The sequence below is a fragment of the Apis florea genome, unplaced genomic scaffold (assembly GCF_048593485.1).
Source record: "Apis florea isolate Af1SG1 unplaced genomic scaffold, ASM4859348v1 contig_37_pilon, whole genome shotgun sequence".
Classification (NCBI taxonomy): Eukaryota; Metazoa; Arthropoda; class Insecta; order Hymenoptera; family Apidae; genus Apis; species Apis florea.
Window position 1 is genome coordinate 2,303,976 of NW_028256861.1, and position 21,193 is coordinate 2,325,168.

At 22.3% G+C, this 21,193-nt stretch overlaps 1 protein-coding gene and 3 long non-coding RNA genes across 5 annotated transcripts in view; 2 read left to right on the plus strand and 2 right to left on the minus strand.

Moving 5' to 3' along the window:
• CCAP-R (Crustacean cardioactive peptide receptor) overlaps positions 1-21,193 on the plus strand; it is an 82,330-nt gene that overhangs the window by 32,334 nt on the left and 28,803 nt on the right. The gene's annotated exons all lie outside the window — the stretch shown is intronic.
• LOC147656283 (uncharacterized) lies at positions 117-1,517 on the minus strand. The gene is made up of 3 exons (XR_015294829.1): positions 1,314-1,517; positions 977-1,227; positions 117-451 (listed from the first exon to the last, which is right to left on the minus strand). It is a non-coding gene; the product is annotated as an uncharacterized LOC147656283 (long non-coding RNA).
• Positions 12,577-13,782, minus strand: LOC147656284 (uncharacterized). Its single transcript, XR_015294798.1, has 2 exons — positions 13,475-13,782; positions 12,577-13,009 (listed from the first exon to the last, which is right to left on the minus strand). It is a non-coding gene; the product is annotated as an uncharacterized LOC147656284 (long non-coding RNA).
• Positions 13,806-16,840, plus strand: LOC147656285 (uncharacterized). Its single transcript, XR_015294797.1, has 3 exons — positions 13,806-14,075; positions 14,955-15,923; positions 16,111-16,840. It is a non-coding gene; the product is annotated as an uncharacterized LOC147656285 (long non-coding RNA).

Sequence of the window (21,193 nt, forward strand, 5' to 3'; positions counted from 1 at the left end):
ATATTTCCATTTTATTATGCGTTTATTTCATAATATCTAAACTTAACGGAGATTAAAAATGATTCAATCAATCATTTATTATCCGATTATTAAAAGATATCATAATTATAAAATCATTTCTAATATCTACATTTGCACAATATATTTAATTTTCAAAATATTGAAAAATATTGTAATTAATTAATATTACATTAACTGCGACGAAAAATTGTAAGCCAATATGATTTTAATTTCAAAAAAAAAAGATAAATAATTATAATTACTCCGACCTCAAAATCTCGATAATTTTTATTAACCACGATTGTTTGTTGGATAAAAATTCGTAGATCCTATATACACATTGATAAAAATCTCGTAAGAATTCCGTTTCCAATTTATTACTCCCATAGGAATCGTACCGCATCAATTCGCGCCACGGTTGATCCTTTTCTGATGGCAGATTGGTTGGTTGCTGTAACATTCGAGATTGCATTCCATTCTATAGAATTCAATTATATTGCGAACAGGTTGTTACGATTCCTCCAGGAAAACTATCATTATCAAAGAACACAATCGAATAACATTCGAATAATTATTGTAATTTATGTTGATCTTAAATCAGAAGATTTTTAATACGTTAGATTATACAATAACTTGTAATCTATTTGCGTTCAATGTTGAAAAATAAAATTGTTTAATTATTGATAAATAACGACAGATTATCGATAAAATAATATAAATATATTTTCGATAATCAATAATTACAATTCTATAAAGAAATATGTTTTATGTTATCAATATTTTCTACGTAATCATATGATTAATTTAAAAAAAAATAGATTTAATATTATCTTAACTGAATTAATGAGATATAATCGAATAATTTTTATAATTAAAATTAATCAAATCAAATCAAATATCGTTCTCCTATACATTTTCCAGAAATCATAAAATTCATTATTTAATTCTCATTACTTAGCCAAGTTGGTTCACTTACATTTTTAATGTTGTAATCGATGTTTATTGTCCATAATAATTTTACAACTCAAAAATGATTAAAAGTAATCGGATCAGCCTTTCAAATTCGAAGGTTAATAAATCTTATCTTGTATCAAAAAAAACGAAAAGAGAAACAATTTTCACAAACATTACGCAAAATCAACGAAATTCCACACTGTATTTCACCTTTCCATCCCGTTAAATCACTGATCGATCGTCACTAGCGACGTGATAAATTGTCGGCGACACCTATCGCGGCAAGAATACATCCAAGAAAACGTTGAAGGAAAAAGTGGTTCGACCCGGAGGCTAAGCAGAGTCATATTTCTCCTTACATGTCGTGGCGTACTCTTTTCGTTAGAAAAGTGGCTAGCCCCTCGAGACTTGTATCAATCTTCATTTTCTTAACTTTTTGCTACTTTTGTTCAAGTCGCGGTTAAAACCAAAATACACGTGCTGAAAAATTTTTCTTTTCAAAGTACACGATATGGATACGATATGTTAACATTATGGCGACTGATGATGCGACACTAACGCCACTTAACTATTGGTATTCAACTTAGTATTGTGATCATAGATATCGATGAATATCGATAATATCGTTAAAATATGCAAAATAAATGAAAATAATTGGAATTTCAATTTATTCAAGGTTATTATAATATATTTTCATTAAATAGTTGAATAAATTATTGTAAAATAAAAGTAGTAGAAATTAAAGATAAACAATAAAAAAAAGTCTAATCTAATATATTATATATTTAGTTATTTATCTATACATTTTTTTGAATTATTTAATACTTTTATTTTTTTATTTATTTTAAATATTCGAGATTATTATAATATATCTTCTTTCTTTGAAACATCTTTTTTACGTACTTGTTTATTCAAAGTTTAGATCTATATACTTGATACGATCTTCTTATTGGCCAGACATTGATTTCGAATTAATCATGACTGTCGACTGAGACTACTTTTTTCTTTCTTATTTTCCTGGATTTTTGTTGTGTTCTAGTTATCTTAAGTTTATGGATAATCGATAGTGAAAGGAATATATAGGGTATCCTAATTGAAATTGATATATTTTGCTAATGCAGAAAAAAGGTATTCTCTCAGAAGAATATTTAAACTTCAAATTCAATATTTATCATATTTTTTTGTAAGAAAATAATTCGATGTTCATCCAAAAATCAATATCAAATATTTCTTATTTTATGATTAATTTTCTTCTTCATGTTTCTCAAATAGAAGCAAATTTCTTGTTTAAATTTTTATTTACATTGTTTGTGAAAACATGTGAACATTATCTTATAGTATATATATGTATATATATATATTTAACATAAACATTCATTTTATGTTACAATATAACCTTCATAGAATTTTTCTGACCAAATATCATCTTAAAAATATGAAACATAACCTTGTAATTGTGCGAGATAAAGTCAAAAAGAAACAAAAAGAGACAAAATTCAAAATTGATTTTTTCAATTTACGCCAAATATAATAAAATATTTTTAAATAAGGTTCGATTCGCAATCAATGAAAATTTAATTGAAATCAATTTATTCGAATAATGACTTGATTTAACACACACAATATTTATTTTTTCTACGTTGGAAATTTTTCACTGAATCAAATTTTCAGATATTGGAGAATTGAAAAAGTTTACAAATATGTAAAATCAATTTTTATATATCGAATGTATAAAAGAATACAATGATTGAAATGCAACTATGTGATTTTGCAATATCTATTTTTATTAAATCATTTTTGATTAATTTCACTTAATTAATTAAAAAAGATAGAAGCTGAAATATGAAGTTCAAATTTTGAATCAATGTATCATGAAATCAAATGAATTTCAATGAAAATGAATTTTTATAATAAAACATAATAATATTTATTGCTATGATTAAATGTGATTAATTATTATTAATTAGATGAAATTATAAGTTACATTATAATTACATTAAAAATTAGTAATATAAACGTTTTGATATATTTTATAATCAGAGCTCATTCAAGTGAAATAAAATATAGTAACTTTTTTTTGTATTAATTTTTGTTTGATATAATGGTGTAAGTTTTTTAAAAATATAAGTTATTTAAAAATTAATCTTATTGAAATTAATGAATACATATGAATTAACATATGAATTAATTAATTCTCAAATTGATATAGGTATATTAGTATATTAGATATATTAGTTTATTATGATATAGTATATTTAAATTAAATGATTATAAACTAATCTAATCTATTATTAATTAAATCTAACCTAATCCATTTTACAACAATCGATTAATAAAATTTCATGAGATTTAGTGGAATTGAATCAAAATATAAAGTTTCAGTTTTCTTCACGAAAAATATACATATATTCTAATTTATCTGTATATACGAGTTACTTTACTAAGTTTTATATTGATAAGTATATAAAGAGATAAAGAAGTTATATAACCTAATCTTACTTTATCATTACTTTACCAAGTTTTACATTGATATAAGCGTACATAGAAGAGTAAAGAAGTTACACAGGTATAGATTTGTAAAATGCTTCTTCTGAATCAAATATATGCATCTTATGATATATCTTTTAAAACTGTTTAATTTAGCTTATAAAATTTTATTATTTCTAACCTAATCTAATTTTAATTTTATTATATTTATTATATTTTGTTATATTATTTTATTATATTACATTAATATATGAATTACTTTATTGAATTTTACATTAATACAGGATTTTTTAGATATACAAATAAATACATACAAATAAATAAATACAATTAAATATATAAGAAAAATATAAATAAAAATAAGTATAACTATAGAGATGAAATTAAAAAACGTTTATATATCTACTACATCAATCACTTAATTTTCTCCTATGAAATTTTATTTTTCTTCCATATTTTAATATATTAATTATATATTAATTATAGCTAACATATACACGAAACATCTTGTATAAAAACCTATATCTTAATATCATGTAAATTTTCCAAATTTTGTATTTTGAATTCAAATCTTTCCTGCTCATCGTCTCTTCTAAATTTCATATTACTAGTACTATTGTGAAATAACGAAAGAATCCAAAGAAAGAAACACATTGCTTTTCCTTAATTTCACATGAAGTTAATCCCAAAGGAGTCAAAAACCTTGTTTCTTCGAATCTCGATCTTTTTCTTTCACCTCCTGAAAAGTTCTGCGGTGACCTATAAAAGTTTTCAGACAGATATATATCTTTTTAAAACTAATTTCAAAAAAGAAAGTCAGGATAGCAGCGTATTTCATAAAACAAATATTGAACAACTGGCCGATACCAGTTTTGTACAAGGGCAGCAAAAGCTTTCATATAAAGTTCGACGCAATCGAACGTGTTCTAGTTACAATTACTTTCCACGATGAAACGAGTTCTTTAAATTAATTTGGAACGAAAGTAATAGAATTTGCTGATTAAAATCACAAATCGAAAATATGAATAATATTCTAGTTGATAAGGTTTACATAAAATCGATTATATAATTGGATTATTATAATTAGAATTCTAGAAAAAGTTAAAATTAACCTCAAATTTATTTGCATTTTGAGAGCCGTGCTAAATTTCATCATATGTGAAATTCGTTATAATTCTTCCTCTTAGATGAAAAAATTAATCTGAAAAAAAAAACTAATAGAAATTGTAATTCGCTTGAAACAATGTTTCTCAACCTTTTATATGAATGTAAATTAATTTCTTTTATTTTTATCAATATATCTTCAATAATATAATTTCTTTTTCCACAGAATATTCTTTAGTCATGTTAATTAAAAACAGTGATATTATTATAGATATGTTATTAAATTTGATAACAGCTATCTAAATGTTAATTATATAATTATATAATTATGTTAATTATATAATATAATTAATTACTAAATATTAATATGAGTTATTTAAAAAGATAGAGAAAAGGATTTTTTCAACTTCAAGATTCATCAAAAATTTGTTGCAATTTATATTATTGATTTTTATTCATTCAATCATTCCTATCATTCTATTTATTACATTATACCCTTGACCAATTTTCATTCTAAAAATCATAATAGAGAATTAATTTACTTTGGCAATATATAATGTTAAAATTTAAATTTATTATAATTTGTAAGAAAATAAGCATGAAGAGATTAATTCATCATTTTTTTAATTTCTACATGGTTTTTAAAAAATGCAATTATGCAAACTTGGCAAATTTTTATAAATACATATCTTTTAAACAAAATTTCATTTTTTTTTTCAAAAGATTGAAAAATACTGATTCCAGACATTTTACACAAAATAACTAACTTCAATTTTATCCTCGACGATGCAGCAGAGAGAAAAGAAAAATAAATTTTTGCGATCAGTTTCTCACTACGTAAACTAACGTATATATAGGATGTTAATGTATTCATGGAAGAATCCTTTGAAGGGATCATTTTAAAGAACAAACCAAAATGTTGGTATACGAAAATATCAGTTGAGATTTACAAATAATTAAAATTTTATTAAATTGTATTAAATTACAAATAATTAAAATTTACTTTAGATGAAACGAGATAGAGATAAAGTGAGATCTTTATTACTTTTTCATTTCATCTAATATAAATTGCTTATAACTGTAATTATTTAAATAAAATGTATTTAAATAAAATTTATGAATATACAAAAATTTATAGAATGCATATAACATGCAGAAGAACAATTAAAAAATATTAAAAAATATTAATATATTTTTGAAATAAAGCAAATATTTATTTAAACTGCATTTTTTAATTACATTTAAAATGTAAAAATTTGACTTTGATACATAAAAATTTGCAATCTATTTGTAATTTAATAAATAAACCTCAATCTAATATTTTCATACATCAATTTTTCTATTTATTTTAGCCTGTGTTTCATGAATATATTTATAGAAATATATTAAACATACATATGTTTAATATTGTTTCATACATATTTATATTATGTGTTTATTATTTAAAATAGTAATATAAGATGTTCATAAATCCATTTAAAACAATAAAACAAAACATAAAAAAATTATTATACAGAAATATCGATTAAAGTTTATTTATTAAGTTATACGCAAGTTAATTTTTACATTAAATTTTTACATTGAAGCAAGACAAAAAGAATACAAGAAATAGAATGCATAGTGATGTAACGAAGACAGAACAATTTTGCTATATTTTCGTCTCGTTTTCTTTAACATTTAAATTGTTTATTACTTACTAAATAAATTTTAACTGGCTTATGTTGGTTTTGATCTTTAGAATCAATATATTAACATATATTGTTATGCATTCAATCATATTAAAATCAAGCAAGATGGCGATATAATGTAGATAGAACTGTCTTATTCTATCTCATATTTTATCTCGTTTCATTTAATACAAATTTCAATTTGGTTTACAATTTAATAAATCTCGACATTTTTGTATTCATCTTATCAAATTTGTCCAAATTATTTCACGAATACACTAATATCTTACACACGTTCATGTAAAAGACACAAAATTTCACTACTTTCCTTTATTGTGAAGTTCAACGACGCGTAAAAAAACTGAAAACTTTACGACTCGGCCGAGGAGCGCTGCGGTTAAATGAGATCAGAGAGAACTTCTTGTTGCTTCCCTCTCCATAGTTAGAAGCGCGATTTTTAAAGAGTGATCGAGTGGTCAGGTAAAAACCTTTTACTGCAATTTACGATTTATTGCTGGAGAAACGAATACACGAAAAAGAAGATCGGTGAACTGAGGAGAATCTTAATTGGAATGTAAAGATTAAAAGAAAAGACTCTATAAAAAATTATCAGAATATCCTTTTTTTTATTTGATTTCTTTTTTTATTTGAAATTTATCCTTTGAATATATCACTTTTTATGAGATAAAAGAAAAAAAGAATTATGAAAATTGAGTTTAAAGGATAAAGAATAAAGATTTTGTTCATCAAAAGAATATCCAACTACAATGAGAGTTGTCAAAGAAAAAACATTTTTGATGGAATAAATTATAAATCATTTGTTTTAAAATTTTGTATATATTTGGTTATAATTTTGATAATATCGTCATTATTATTCTTTAAATTTTGTATTTTCAAGACAAAAAAATAACGAAAAAAAATTAATTTTTATAATAATTCCGTCTCGATTAATTAATAATTATTCTGTAAACAATTAATATATACGATGTATAAATATAATTATAAATATTAAGATGTATCTAGTAAGAAGAATTCTATTTATGTAGCATTAGATGAAATTTCATGAGAATAATATTGAAATAGTTCATTATACATGCAATAATAATGCAAGATCTTCATTCAAGTATTTCAAGTAATATTGGAAAATATGTAAATTGAAATACATTGAATATTGAAATACACATTTCATGTAAATATTTCGAATAGTATAATAATTTCAATTATTATAAAATAAATAATTATTACAATGTAATGTAGTTTAAGAAATAAATTTATAAATATTTTTATTTTTTACTTAAAAAACTATTTTACTCAACAATGATAAAAAATAACGAATACAAAAACACATATCTACAATCTACAATAACACATAATTTTAATATACATAAATTTCAATACAAAAATTAAAAATCATTGTATGTTTATTTATTTCTTCATATTCTTTTATATCATATATAGTATTGTGATTTTAATATATCGTATTATAAAATTTTAAAGAATCTTAAAAATTGTTTATTATTACAAAATACTATTATTTAAAATATTATAAATCAATAAAATAATTATTTTAATATCTTTCATATTCACTTTATAATTTTTAATTTTGTATCTTGTATGATAAGTATATAAAATATATATTTGTATGTATATTATTATTTCAAAAAAAAAAATTTATTATATATTAAAAAATCCTGTATCACTCATACATCTACTTTTCCTAGTCTTGCCTATAACAGAACAATCTAAAGATTCTTTATAGATTCACCGAACAGTGAGAATTTACATAAGAGAATTTTCATTCATAGTAAAGTAAGATTAAAATGATTGTCTTTTTATTTCAATTTCTCATCACGAATATGACGAACCATTTTGGTTTCATCAAATTTTTCAGAAATAAGTACATTATCGGATCAAGTAATTTATCGCTTTTAATCGCATGAATGACAGAAATCAAATAACAAACTTGGCTCTCTCCATATCGAGATTCTCCTCCGCTTTTATTCTCTCGTTCCTCGTATATTTCATTTCTCGAATAAAAAAAAGCTTTTTAAAAAGTTATTTAATCAGATTTAATTATATAATAAAAACTTCGTAAAATGGAAAATGTGCATGTTTGTTTATTTATTCCTATAATTACTAGGTAAACGATATTTTTCTATTATGTGATATGTGTCAACAGTCTTTTATTATTCGCAGATTGAAATCGAAAAAGTTGAGGTTATATAATCGATAAATAAGTTACATCTCTATGTAAAAAAGATGTAAGTAAATGAAAAAAATATTTTTTATTATCAATATAAATTTACAATTAACTATTATTAATTATTTTATTATTAATATAAATTTATAATTAACTTATTATCAATGCATTTGTCATAATAAAAAATCAATTTACGATTTGTCTAAAAAAAATTCGCAATCGATATTACTTTAAATACAATGCATTATAGAAATGATTATTTTTTGACGTTTATTGTATAACATAAAATGGAATTAAAAAATGTAAATATTTTTTTGTCGTAGTTGAAACAATAGATAGATTTTACAAATAATATTTTACAATAGGTTATTTTTATCGCAACAGAATATTATTTTCGATATCACTTCTTTAGTTTAATTTGTTCCAAACAGAAAAATACATATATTTATATGAAAGAATATGAAATTATTCATAAAATATTGTATTTTATTTTATTTAATTTAAGTGATATGGAAGTAGCAACATTTTATATAGAACATTACAAGATAAATTATTTATTGCTCACAATTGTGAATATTGAATCTAACCTAAATTGTAATTGTATAATTTGATAATATTCTATTTATTTATGCTATTTAGAAGACATATCACTAAAATAAATAATTTATTTATCTATAATATATTTATCTATTTTATCATTTGAATATTTATAATATTTATTACATATAGATTATATATAATTTAATAAAAATCATAAGCAATAGAAATATTTAGATTTTATGAAATTTATGAAAATTAAATTTGAAGATAACATTATTTAAATTATATTATATATTATATTATAATAACTATAACATTTTATTATATAATTCTATTTACTAATAAATCACAAATTTCTATTTAATAATAGATAATAATATAATTTGTAAGATCATAATAAAAGCTAAATTTTACAATTAAGTATAATTAAAACAATCAATATCATAATTAAATATATTATTATAGATTATGCAATATTATATTATATATTAATAAATATGATTCGGTAAAAAAACAAATTGTAGACAAACCATTTCATTTCAAATCTTTCGATTAAAGTTTCTTTCTCTTTATCGCTTCACAAACGAGGAAAGCGATTTGCAATAAAATGAATACATTCGACATTACGGGATACGAATCAAATTTACCTTTTCACGACGCTTCTCGACCTCCAGAAACGTAAATCTCGCTTAGGTAGAGGGAATTTCTCGACAAATGTCTCGCGAAAGCCGGAGAACATTTTCTTCGTAACTAGTATTGCCGAGAAAGGAACAAAATGAATCTACATTTCGACCTGAGATTGTAATATAATCTAGGATAGAATATCAGCGGAAAAGAGGAGTGAAGAGAATTCTCGTGACAATCGATATTCGATCGCTCGTTCATCGGGTTAAATCGAGTAAGATATTTTTTGGAACTGAAAAAAAAAATTAATAAAATGAAAATGAAGAACTCAATATATTATTTTTTTATTTTCATAATTTATATCTAGAAATTAATTCTATGCATTTTTAAAGTAAAGTTTCCATTTATTTGAAAAAAAAATCATTAATTCAACAATCAAATAATTCATTCTTTAAATAAAATAAATATTCGCTATTATTTTCGATGATTTGTTCTATCCTTTAGACAAATTTCAAATCTATAAAAGAAAAAATAATTATTTGGGAATGTGTTCTCATCAATTTCAATACTCTTGAAATATATCATTCTGAATTTTCCTCTATATAATATATATGTATGTTAGACATATCATAATATGTATTATTATTCGAATTTCCAAAATATTTGCAAAAATTAAATTTATTTTATAAATGTATTTATTCTAACATGAATTCTGGTATAGATAATTATCTAATAATAACTATATTTCTAATATAATCTAAATTGAACAATACAAAAAAAAATTAATAAATTATAGGTTAGAATTAATAAATTGACTCGAAATTATGTGAAAGTTCGTTTTTGAGAAAAATATATTTGAAAATCAATCTCATATGCATTTAATTAATAATCAATATTACTGAATTTGTGATTGTTCTTAATGTATGAAAATATTAAAAACATCTGCACTAACAGATGTATTATCATTATACGTTTTCTATCGTTTACATATTGTGTCTTTGATAGAAATTGTTAATTCTAATTTAAAATCAAAATTACCAGATGAATCGATAGTAATATCTTGATAATCACAATACCTGATATTGTATCTTGTATCGAAACAGTTACAACAATGATCTGTAATATCATTTATTAATTATATGCACACATATTAAATTAATTTTCAAATATAATAGAGAGTCAATTATCCGAACAAAATGGTTTGGAAAATTGAATATTTAGATAATGAAGTATATATTTACCCAATTTATAATTATTTAAAAATTAGTTATTAAATGCAAAAATAATGTAATGTAATTTGAAATGTCATATATATTTCATGAAATACATAATTTATACTCACATCGGTATCGTACTTCCAAGAGGCGATAGGAATGCAGCTTGTTCGTATTACATATTTTTCTTGAAAATGAAGCTTTTCGTAATTTCATTATTTTTGATTTTTGACTTAGTTTAGAATTTTCCTGATTTCATTTGTACCATGAATTTTGGATTGTACACATTTTTTATTGAAAGAGCAATGAAATACAGAAAAAATAATAAAAATAATATGACAGTTTAATATTTTCTATCACGTTCTGCATCACAGAAAGCGAATTTCGTGACGGAAAATCGCATGCCAAGATTACTCTAGCGGACACATGAGAAAATTAAAAGAAACAATAGGAATTTTAATGCTACAGTCACTGTTCTATTTTATCGATTTGTAACAAACTTGAATATTTCATAGTCAAATAAATTCTAGTTAAAAGAATAATCTGCATGCGAGACAATTTTTTCAAAGAACAAATAATATTTCTTTTTTTGTTTTTTTTTTATAAAATATACCTGAAATATTTCGTGATTGAATTCTGTAAATTTTTTATTCATATTCGTTATTCTTGCGAATTGATTGATAGTTTACATTAATAATCTAATGATTGTGATATATAAATATATAATTAATACATTATAATTTATTTATATTTTATAAAACGAATTATATATAATATAAAATTTCAAAATGAATGTTAAAATAAAAAAGATTGAAATATTTCGAAAATTTGATTTGATATTTTTGATATTTTATGTGTCTGATTTTTCCATTTTAATGAAAACAAATTTCGAATATTGAACTTTATCTAGAAATATGTGTTTAATTATCTCACAATTGACGAATAAAAATAATTTTCGCTCGAATTACGGTTTAATATTTCAAATATATATACGTGAAATTTCTTGAATGAACAATAATAATTTTAAATATAAAAATATATATATCAAATATTACTGTATTTATTACTGTAGAATTTAAAAAATATTAAAGACATTAAATCAAATTTTTCAAATATTTCTCTCTCTGTAAATTAAAATTTAAACTGTATTGTGTATTGAATTCAGCTTGTATTCCAAATTAACACACACTCGATCGATTTTCTATCAATATTCATTTATATCAAGATTTATTAATAAATAGATCTAAGAAGTCAATCATATACATAAGATATTCAAATATTGATGTATTAAATTAAATTAATATTATAATATAATAATGTTTTTAATTTTAATATTTAATATTGATAATTCAATATTGCATTAATTAAATTTATGATTCTAAACATAAAATAATCTAATATAAATATTTAGTTAAATTATATATTAAATTCTTATGTTCTGAATAAATATTATTTCATATATTATTACATATATCATAAATAACAAATAATTGAAATACAATAGTATTTTTGCTTATTTAAATTATCCTCAAATTATTCTTTATCCTCCAATTCATTTAGAAATTTAAGCTTGCAAAATTATAATTAAATAAAATTAAATTAAGGTAAATCATTGTTAAGTTTTTGCACTATTTATAACATTAACTATATTGTAGATACTTAAAGCAATCTTTCTTAAGATCAGTATCATTATCCATAATTTATTATTTATACATATAAAAAAATCTTGAAATTGAATATTAATTATAAATTATGTAAAAAAATTGTTCAATTATTAATAATACAATTTTCATTAATATAAATATATTTAATACATATTTTTATCTCTAATTTAGATTTAATAGATTAATAGATTTAATTTATAATCTCGTTTCATTCAAGAATTAATAGTGTAATTAGTGATAGCACACTAGTGTTATATGGCCATTATCTACATTGCAAGTCAAATTATGCGAAATTTTTATTTATACAAAATTAATTATTTTTCTTTTTACAGAAACAAAATTAAAAATACAATAATATAGATTTATCTTTTTCATATCTCATTCTATTTCCATTTCGCTTTATCCAATAATTTTATTTCTTTATAATTTAATAAATAAATCTCAACCGATATTTTTATACATCAAGTTTATGTTTTTTTTTTGTTTTTAGAATTAAAAAAATCTAAAAACGTTCCACGAATATATCAACAATTCAAATCCAGCTTATCTCTCTTCCTATAAAAAAAAGTATTAAGTTATTTAAACTTAAATTATTTTAAGTTAAGCTACTTATTTAAACTATTTTATCGAAAAATCTTTAAGAGATATTCTAACTGAAAGTTTTATTAAAAATTTATTACATGAAAGATAAGGAATACACAAATTATATTTTATCTTTTACATGATAAATTTCACAAACTTTTTAATATAAAATATTTTCTAAATTAAAAATTCTTTATCATAAATAGATATTTTTTTATAGAAAATGATGAACTGCATTGATTGATGCATTAAGAATTATATAATTCCATTTAAAAAAATCGATTTTCATATAACTTTTATGTATCAATCTATAAAAAAACTATTATACTATATGTCTCCGTATGTTAAACAATTTTCATCTAAAACATTTTTTCCTATCTTTCATATTTTTCGAGATATTTCAGTAATTTGAGAAATTAAATAATATTATGTAAATACTTTTTTAACTGACTGTATGGTATCTTTACTATTTGCAACCATTGTCGATACACACTCATTATCGAGAAAAATTTTCAAAGAGATATCCGTTTCACGAAGCAGTAAGCTTTCAGTTTAGTGAACAGAACAGGAAAGTTAGTCCAATTGGTTTCGAATCTGAGGATTACATGCTCCATGGCCAAAGGGCTTTTTGGACTGGGTATCCCTGTTCGAACGGCAAATTACCTTTCTCCCATTGCCAAGGAAATATCGCCGAATCGACGAAACTCGAGGTAACTGCCACTCTCGTCTTTCTTCTTTCTTTTCTTTTTTTTTTTCTCTACTCAGCAACATATTTATGCCATCAGATGGCGCGTGTGCCTCTAGCTCTGATGGTGGGGATAACTACGATGACAGTCAAGAGCAGTCAATCGAGATTATTCGATCTATGATCAAATCGAATGTTTTTACGTGTGATTATTATTTTCGGACATATGAAATTAATATTTCTTTACGGGACTAGTCTGTGCCAGATAAAAAATTGTTTTTTTTTATTGAATTTCATTACTTTTATTAACGTTGGTAAACTATTGTTTTCATCGATAGCTTCAGATTGGAACAAGTAATATGTAATATTTTTCATTATGTTATGAAATGAGATTTTATAAATATTTAAATCAGATTTAAAAATAATGAAATTAAATTCTAGAATTAATTACGAATTAGTTAGATACTTCATAATTTCACGATATGTCATATTTAAAACATTATTAAAGCATATGATCAACGAGAAAACTGGACTAATCAATGAAATCTAACCTTAAACGATTCTGATGATCATTATATTATTATTTTATATTTTTTTTGCTTTGAGTTATTTGATACATATAGTGAAATAATTTTAAATTTTTTTAGAGTTGTTTTAAAATAAAATAAATTAAAATACATATTACTTTCTATTTAAAAAAAAGCTATTTGGTTTTAATTTTTTATATTCGTATCTCTGATATTATAAATCCTACTGTATTGTAATCGATATGTTTTAATTATTTCGATACGCTATTTTATATTTACTTTTTGTATATTAATTTTTTTAGTTATTTAAAAAAAAGGAGAATGAGTATGTTTTAAATTATTTTCTTTGATTTAACTTAAGAAGTTACTGGAAATATACTCATTGAAAATTTTTATTAAAAATTTGAAATAAAATAAAAAGATTAAGGACTATTTTTAAGTGTAATATATTGAATTCATTAATTTATCTAAAATAAAAATTGTGTCGATAATAAAATTAACAATAAAATTATCAAACCAAATTGACAGTTGGATTATTTGTTTTTGCAATTACTAAAAATGAATTAAAAAGTTTTTGCTAAAAAATAATGTAATTAGATATTAATTAGATTGAAAAATTAATAGATATTTATTCAAATACTAATATGATTATATGTTTATAATTATATATCTATTTTTATACTAATATAATTTTTATTAATTCCAGATTTAATTTTGATATAATAATTTGATACAATAATTTGTCTAGGGGTAATTCAATGTTAATGCAATGTAATGCAAATAATTAAGAAAAATATAATTGAGCAAGATGATATGCATAAGCCATATCTTTGAAATACTAATACATAAATGCAATTAAATTCATATTAACAGAATATCATAATTGTAGAAATATTGTTTTCTACAAAATGATATATATTATAGTATAATTACGTATATATAAAATATTATGTATATTTTCAAAATAATCACAAAGTTAAATGGACGAAAGAATTTATAAAAACATGTTAAATTAATAACAAAAATACATTTTTACAAATTAAATTTAAATTAAAAAAATTAAAAAATCATATTCACAAATGAATTTTAACTATTATAAATTGAAAACATACTTAAAATATAAATGTAAAATCTAAAATTATACGTTTAAAATTATCCAAGTATCCAATGATACTGTGTAATACAAAATATTAAGCTGCAATAATTTCACGTGTAATATTAAATTTTTTTGTATCGTTTGCAGATTATATTATGTAAATTAATTATTATTCACCTATTGTATATGAAAATACTATTAACAAAAGTGGCATTATATATGGATATTGCCTACATTCAATCCAATTGCTCTATTGTTTCATTGTTGGATTCATCAGTTCATACACTTCGTAAATCTGGCGTTGATTATTGGATCGATTACCATTCACACCGAATTTGGAAATCACATTTGGCCTTATATGCTTTGAAATGAACTCGAATGATTTGAAATCGTGATAATCAAATTTTAGTATGCGATTTTGTAAACAATAGGAATTGATGGAATTGGTTTTGGATAAACATGGAATATTTGTCATTCAATTATTACAAAATTGAATATTCATTTTATCATCTAAGTCATTTAGACACTCAATAACAGATGTGCTAATATGTACAACATATATAATGTATCATTCAATAAGTAAAGAGAGAAACTATCGTTTTCTTCATATTGTTTATTTAATAAGTATTATAATTTTCTTATTTTTTTTAAAACTCTTTTCAAGTTTCTAATATTTTTTTCATGCAAAAACTTCTTTTTATCTCAGTATTGTTATTTTTTATTTGAAAACTTCACAAGTAATGATTCTTATACCTGATTCTTTCAGAAGTCCAAAATAAAAAGAAATCCGATCAGACAAAATTTGGACAGAATTTCCCTGAGACTAATTTTTTTATATGGTTCCGAGAATTAATTGTACAGTATATAGTTGAACATTATCTTGGAAATTTACTCTTAACTTAACCATGACCAAATTAAAATACGAGCAACTGGGAATTGCGCAAAGATATGAAACCATCTTTGTACTAAATAGTCAATCCATAGAAAATCGTTGCACGTCCAGTAAAAGAGTCCAAGACAGGTGAGTCTCCACCTGTGAAAGGCGTGGATAACGTAGCGCTTGCCACTTTTCTTATCCAATTGGCTCGCGTATAAAACACCGCCATTCCGTTTTGCGACCTCGTGTTTCTCGATGCTGGCCATTAAAGCTTAGCTTTGATCACATGGCACAAATTCCTGGATACAAGAACGCGATTCTCCTCGATTTGATCGAACACAATGAACTGAGTTTACGAGACTCCATTGAACTTACTTAGAAACATTACTTAAAACTTACATTAGCCTAAACAAGCTAGGTTAATTAGCCAGATTAATCGCGAATCATGTTACTTTGTTACGTCTCAAGAAGTTATAAGAAAACTATTTATTAGATACAGTTATTTAATACTTAGGAGATTATGTTTAGTTTCAATAATAATTCCGATATTTACAGTTTTTCTTGATTGTAAGTTATTTGAAAGTGATAATAAATTAACAAGAAGACATTTTAATATTAATTTTGTTAATTTGTAATTATTCAGGAAAGTGTTAAAGAAGATGTACTAGTTTTATTTCAAAAAGTTTTATTTCAAAAATTATAAAGAAAGAATTTTGAAACAATTTTCGAAATTTGTTTGAGAACTATTCAGAAAAAAGATTATTGCAAAAGAGGATTTTTTAATTAATCTTCGAATTTAAAAGTCTTATTTTAAAAACTGTATAGAAAATATTAATTTTTTTAAAAATATTATTAATAGTAGAATTTTTTAAGTATAATATTATCGAAAATGATAAAGAAGTTTTTAAATTAATTTTTAAAATTTATGCGAAAATAGCGAGAAAAAATTTTTTTAGAAAATTGTTAAAGAAATTTTGAATTTGAAAATTAAGAAAAAAAAAAAGAAAAATTTTGACGTGTTAATATTAGAAATTTCATTGAAAAAAATTATTAAAGGAGAAAACATTAACTAATAACATTAAAGGGAATATGGCAAATGCTATTACACCATAATTAACGAAAATTATCGGTTATTAATTATAATATTCAACGATGATCAAATAATTTAAATCGTTAATTTAAACCATTATTCACCTATATATTATTTAAATATAATTAATTGATAAATTCTAACACGCGTTATGAATTTCTATCAAAGTGAATTTAATATGAATTTAGTTCATCAGAGTAAATTAAGTTTTAATCTAGATCAATGAACAATATGAATAGAATAATTGGACTAATATACAATTTAATCTCAAAGATAAAGAGCACCATGAATATCAATCAAAGAAGCTTCTTTGTGAAAGAAAAAAATTGCAAGAAGAAAAATAATGTTTGAACTAGAATTTTTTTTTTTTTGAATCTATTTAAAAAAATAATATTGATCTTCAAATGATTTTTATATGTTCACATGTAAAAGAATTACCAATATATCCAAATAATATAATATATCCAAGAAATTATGTTATTGCAATGTTTAATTTGAAATTATAATATTAATTAAAACATTTGAAAAGATAAAATATATCATTCTATAACTTGTGAATATCTACTTCACAAAATCATTATCAAGTTATACTATATAAAATATTTTTTATAAACATTATCAGAAATAAACGAGATAAGTTATTCACGTGATTAAGTTATTTTATATCCTGTATAATAATAAGAAATGAAGAGAATTTAATAAAAAAAAAAAATCCATAAATATTAATAACATGTGTTGTATAATTTTACATAAATCAACATAATCAAGATAATTATATGTAATCCATAATATATTTATATTCATTCTCGAATAAAACAATATTGCAATAGTTTGATAAACGATCATTTACATTATGACATATTTTAAAATCACAAAATGAAAAGGATAAAAATATTTTAATTATCTGATAAGTAATAACAAGACTATAAACAAAAGTTTATAGAGATTAGAAAGAGGAACCGCATATTAAAGAATCAATAGACTAAACTTCTCATCGATTTGACTGATTCATAGTCTCTTCCAAGATGGCGAAGAGATGCAACTTTGATAGAGAGGCGAAAGTTTGCTAGGTTAATTAAACGTCTTCGCGTCGACACGTGCGACAGACGCGAGTCGAATTCCAATTGAATCGTGATTTACGATTCATGACCGAGCGGATAGGATAAGCGAAATAACGGCATTCTGTTAATAAGGATCAAGCTGGGAATAATTGATTCACACGCGATTGCGACTATAATTTGTCGACAAAATATGAACTTGGTGACTATTAATTACCAATTACATTGCAAATAACTGATGTTTAATAAAATCAAAGCTCAGAAATGAGAGAATAATTTAGAAATAATTAATTAAATAATTGTTAGTAATAAATAAGTAATAAATAAATAATAAATAATTCATTATAATTATTAATATTCATTACAATTATATTAATGAGTTAAATCCAATTTATTGATTAAATTGATAAATCATTAAGAAATTAAATAGTGATTAGTTAAAAAATTATATATATAATAAGTTAATTATAATAATTTTAATTTATAAAATAGCAACTAATATTATGTATATTTTTGAACATTTTTATATCTATAAAATAATATACAAATTATAATTACTTAAAATAATTATAAATATAAAATAATTGTTTTTAAAATTTTGAGATATTTGTTAATGAATATAATAAATGTATAATGTCGTTTTATAAATAATTGCAGCACTATCAAAAATATCATCAGTATGCTTAGAATATAATATAATATTATACTCAACCATACATTTAGTAATTATTGAATCTTGCCAAAAATTTATCAGATATATCTTGATATTTATATTTTTTTTTTTACATGTTACAAATTACATTAAAAACGAAATCAATGACAGCAAATTACATATTAAAAATCATCAATTATGATTTTATCTACATTGTTGATTTTATATTTATATTTTATTATTATTTCTTATGTAAAAAAAGTAATATATTTTTGAAAAATTGCCATCAATAATATATATATTAAATATACAAGTAGATAAATATAATTGATAATATTTGATAAAACGAATGTCGATGAAAACATTGTAAATAAAAAATGTCGAAATTAGTGACGATAAAAATATTATTGATGAAAAAATAAAGATTTTCTAACCTATATTTTTATTTTTATGCAACTAAAACTTATCCTAATTAATTTAACCTAATTATAAGCATAAATGATTTATGTATGTATTCAAAGAAACTAGTTTTATAAGATTATCATCCTTTCTAAGTCAACATGTCAATTTAATGTATTAATAATTGATATACCTTGTTGCACACATGATTATCAATTATATGTGTAATCATGACGCTTCAAATGGTTCCCTATAATTTATATCATACATCTGTAATTATAAATTTCTGCTTTAATGATCCAATCATTTCAGAAATTCCAGCATGGATGTGTTTCGAAATGAAAACTTATAATCTGTTATTGGAATTCGAAAAGACAGAAATAATCGTCATATTTGGCATACGAGCCAAATATTTAACAAATTAGAATATTTCTAAGTAGATATTTATTTTAAGAAAAAAAGTATTTTTAAATAGATAAATTCAAACAAAGAATTCAAAATTTAAACAAATATAGATAAATATACATATACATATACATTTATAAATATAAATATATAATATTTTGATTTAAATAATATATAGTAATGTCTTAATATAATAATGTCCAATTAATAAGATAGAATAAGCGAAATGTTTTGTTTCATAATTAAGTTGTATGATTTAAAAATTGTAAATTCCAGTAATTGATGATAAAAACTCTGCAAAAATAATTCCAGTTAATCGAGTATTACCATACGTGGCGAATATATCACAACGTGAAAACATATTATTATACATGTGTAATATATTTTCCTTGTACCATTCGAATTCTATGAAATGAATATCTTTTTCATTGGATATGATTCAGATTTTATATGTATGTAGTTATGATGAACTTGATCCCTTCACTTGATAGCCATCCTACGTGCCAAAAACCGTGACAATATTAGCTAATCGATTTTCCATAAATGAACGGTGTCATCGGGCACAGGAAGAAATATGTCCAACCGAATTCGGGATATGGAACACTCCCCTATTTTGCGGATGATATATTTCACGATTTACGTAACCTCCTTTTCTCCACGTATCCTCGAAAATTTTAATATAACCGGCAGTTTTTTCATCGTGATATTCACTTTTACTTAGCTCGGCTTCGTGCGAATCTAAATAATAAATTCCACCGTCGTCGTTTCTCTTTGTAACTTGCGATCTTCTCGACGTTAATGTTAAAGATGACGTACGAAGTGTGCACTTGAAGAAATGAATACGGTTAATCATGGATATTAAATGTACTAATGTATATGTTATTATACATGTAGTGGTGTGAATTTTTAATAAATTATTGACTTGGTGGGAAAATAATTTCGACTTCTCGTGGGCATAAATTTGCTTGAAATGTTAAATGCAAAAAAAATATAACTAACAATATTAAACAATTCTTCTGATTATATCATTTATATTTTTCTGAGTTTTTAATTAGATGGATTTAATTTTTCACAATTTTCTATTTGTGAATGAATCATAATAAATCAATTCATTATGATATATTAAAATATTCAATTTTAAAATTGTTCAATTGTTTATGAATATTGTAAAACTATTATATAATCTATTTTTAAATTTTTTTACTTTTATTTAAATAATGTACTTGAAATTGAAATTCATTTTTATTTGAAATTCGATCACGAAAATTTGTAAATAAAGTAGAAAGTAGGGCAAAATTTTTTGTGTGAATGATTACATTATATTTCTGGAATTCTTGTATTTAATATGACTGAGAATAGAAATATCGT